Source organism: Choloepus didactylus, chromosome 1 (assembly GCF_015220235.1).
Source record: "Choloepus didactylus isolate mChoDid1 chromosome 1, mChoDid1.pri, whole genome shotgun sequence".
Classification (NCBI taxonomy): domain Eukaryota; kingdom Metazoa; phylum Chordata; class Mammalia; order Pilosa; family Megalonychidae; genus Choloepus; species Choloepus didactylus.
This window is the reverse complement of record NC_051307.1, coordinates 178,154,445-178,158,046: the sequence shown is the minus strand read 5'-3', so window position 1 is coordinate 178,158,046 and position 3,602 is coordinate 178,154,445. Positions and strand designations below refer to the sequence as shown.

Genomic DNA, 3,602 nt, shown 5'->3' with positions numbered 1-3,602 from the left:
GAAAGTCATAAAAATTTTTGCTGTTCACTTTGCTTGGTCATCTAACTCTGCCAAAGATGCATACCCACTATTTGATTAGTCATAACCAGCCTCTGATACTTAATTTGTAAACATGATTGCCAATAATTTCCTTTCCCTTTACTCACATGACACTCTCCTATTCTCTCCCCTTGAATCTGAGCTGACCATAAGACGTGCTAAAATGGCCCCTCAAAGATGTCCTGTGTGATCCCCAGAACCTGTGAATATAACGAGATATCACTCCGTGATTGTTTTTGGCTCAGTGGACCTTAAGACAGGGCAATTATCTGATGAGCCTGATCTAATCACATGCATCTTTAAAAGCAGAGAACTGCCTTTTGGCTCTCTGAGCAGCACCATGGCGGTTGGCAAGAACAAGTGCCTTACAAAAGGTGGAAAAAAGGAGCCAAGAAGAAAGTGGTTGGTCCATTTTCTAAGAAAGATTGGTATGATGTGAAAGCACCAGCAATGTTTAATATAAGAAGAAAGATTGGTATGATGTGAAAGCACCAGCAATGTTTAATATAAGAAATATTGGGAAAACACTAGTTACAAGGACTCAAGGAACCAAAATTGCATCTGATGGCCTTAAGGGTCGTGTTTTTGAAGTGAGCCTTGCTGATCTGCAGAATGATGAAGTTGCATTTAGAAAATTCAAGCTAATTACTGAGGATGTGCAAGGCAAAACTGCCTAACCAACGTCCATGGCATGGATCTTACCCGTGACAAAATGTGTTCCGTGGTCAAAAAATGGCAGACCATGATTGAAGCTCATGTCGATGTCAAAACTACTGATGGTTATTTGCTTCGTCTTTTCTGTGTTGGTTTTACCAAAAAATGCAACAATCAGATTCGGAAGACCTCTTACGCTCAGCACCAACAGGTCCGCCAAATCCGGAAAAAGATGATGGAAATCATGACCCGAGAGGTGCAGGCAAATGACTTGATAGAAGTGGTCAATAAATTGATTCCAGACAGCATTGGTAAAGACATAGAAAAGGCTTGCCAATCTATCTATCCTCTCCATGACATGTTTGTTAGAAAAGTAAAAATGCTGAAGAAGCCCAAGTTTGAATTGGGAAAACTCATGGAGCTTCATGGTGAAGGTAGTAGTTCTGGAAAAGCAACTGGAGATGAGACAGGTGCTTAAGTGGAACGAGCTGATGGTTATGAGCCACCAGTCCAAGAATCTGTTTAAAATTCAGACAAAATAAAGCCTTATTTGTGAAAAAAAAAAAAAAAAAAAAAGCAGAGAACTTTTTCTGGCTGGTAGCAGAAAAAGAAGGCAAAGAGATACGAAGCATGAGAAGAACTTGAGGCACTGTTGCTGGTTTGAAGATGGAGAAGGCTACATGGGAAGGAAAGTGGGTGGCCTCTAGGAGCAGGGAGTAGCCCCTGGATGACAGCCAGCAAGGAAACAGGGAACTGGATTCTGCCAACAACCCAAATGAGTTTAGACATGGATTCTTCCCCCAGGCCTCCAGATTAGAGGACAGACTAGCCAACAACTTGATTTCAGCCTGGTAAGACCTTAAGCAGAGAACCCAGTCAAGTTTACCTAAGCTTCAGAACTGGAGCTTAAAAAATGGGTGGTTAAGCAGATAAATGTGTGGTTGGTTGTTATACAGTAATAGAAAATGAACAGACCTGCTTTGACCAACAGAATGTGGGGGATGTGATTGTAGTTTTGGCCCTAAGCCAAAACCAGATACCAGGCTATAAAAAAAGAAAAGAAAAAGCTTCAGTCTACTAAATGGATGATGAAGGGTCACATGGAGTGAGGCCCTGGAGAATGAGGGGCCCTTCTGGGCGCTCCAGCCTTAGTCAGGCTCCCAGCTGAAAGCACCCTAGGAGCTTCTTCAGTCTACACCATGTGGAACAGAACTGTCCAGTTCTCAAGAATCTGAGAAGTAGTAAATCACTTTTGTTTTAAGCTACTAGTTTTAGGGTGGTTTGTAATGCGCCATAGATGAATGACCATTTTATGCCTTTATGTTTATAGTTGGAACTCTTAACCAGATGAGGTGTATTGCATATATAATCTCTAATCTCATGGCAATCTTGAAAAGCAAGTCCTCTATAATTATCATCATTCTAGGGACAAAAAACAAACTAACAACAAACTGAGCTTCACAGAGATTGATCAATCCACATCTATTTATCCTCAGTCCCTGCTCTTTATACTTAAACTCCTGCTTTTCACAAGGTCATTTCCCAATTTGTGCCAGGTAGACACTGCAGTGTCACTGACATGGGCTGGGCTTCCTGCCTGCTTTGGAAGGAAAGTGTCACTGGAGCAAGGCTTACATAGGCAGGTGCCCCAAAGCAGGCTGACCCGGCCAGGAAAGCAGTGGGGAGCAGATGCCCTGGAAGGAAGCAAGGGTCTGCCTACCACTCACCATATGTCAGCATTTGTCTAGGAGGTAAGTATTCTCAGAGTTGTCACCTGGGAGCATATGGCCATTGGGATAGAAGAAAATGTCCCACTAGCATGTCAGGTGTCAAATCTCAGTTGCCAAAAGAATATATGGTTATGACAGCTTTTATTTCTAAAGTAACGTGGAGAGGCATTTTTCCCCCAGGCAACTTTGTGGAACTACTTAGTTACACTCAATAACCTGCAATTACTGTATCCAAGCAAAATGTCTGGCCCTGCTGTAGTGACATGATTCAATGCTCTTAAAAATGTGGGCCCAAATCATAATCTAAACTAGTAAATTTCATCATCCAAATAATCAAATAGAAACCAAGCTCTACCATTTAACTTACTCTATGGCCTTGAACAAGTTACTTAAGTTTTAGTTTTCCTTTCCTTAAAATGGAGGTTATAGCAATACCTACTTCACAGAATTATAAAAATTCATGTTAATGCAAGTACAACAATTACAAGAGTATCTAGCACGTTGCCAATGCTGCATAAAAGTAAATACCAATTGAGTCATATTTCTGTCCATAGTCATACCTCCATATGCTCAGGTGTGTTTCAGGTATACTTAGGTAGGTTTGGCTAGGGGAGAATTTCATAGAAGCATTTCAATTGATGAAAAGGTGAGCATCCAGTGATGTGAAAATCGAATCTGTTAATTAATAAATATTGACACTAAGAGGTGACAGGTAGGCATAAATTATAAGGATGCATGTATTTCTGAACATGTATCTTTTAAAATTTTTAAAATAAATTTGGAATGTTGATAATCTGCTTCAATAAAAGCATGCTATTTTGAACTCAAAAGAGTATAGAAAACATTTATATTAATCGTATGCATTTCTGAACATCTGTTTAATCAAGCCATTCATTTATTTTCAGCTTAACTAATTTAATCAGAGGTTTAAAATTTGAAGGAGTACAAAAGTAGTTAAATGGTATACAATAGCTTTGAGGTCCTAGAAGAGAGAGCAAAGCTCACGGGAATGATGTAAGTCTGTGGCTCTGAAGATAGGTAGACAGCATTGAAGAAATAGAGAGAAAAATTGAAAAGGAGATGAAAGGAAACATGCTATTGGATTAATCCAACAGATGCACTACATTTACATGGTCAACAAGCTATAATGATATGGAGAAGCAGAACATGGGATTTTTG

At 39.8% G+C, this 3,602-nt stretch overlaps 1 pseudogene; it reads left to right on the top strand.

Moving 5' to 3' along the window:
• The first annotated feature begins 379 nt into the window (after window positions 1-379).
• Window positions 380-1,219, top strand: LOC119527861 (annotated as a pseudogene).
• Window positions 1,220-3,602: the final 2,383 nt, after the last annotated feature.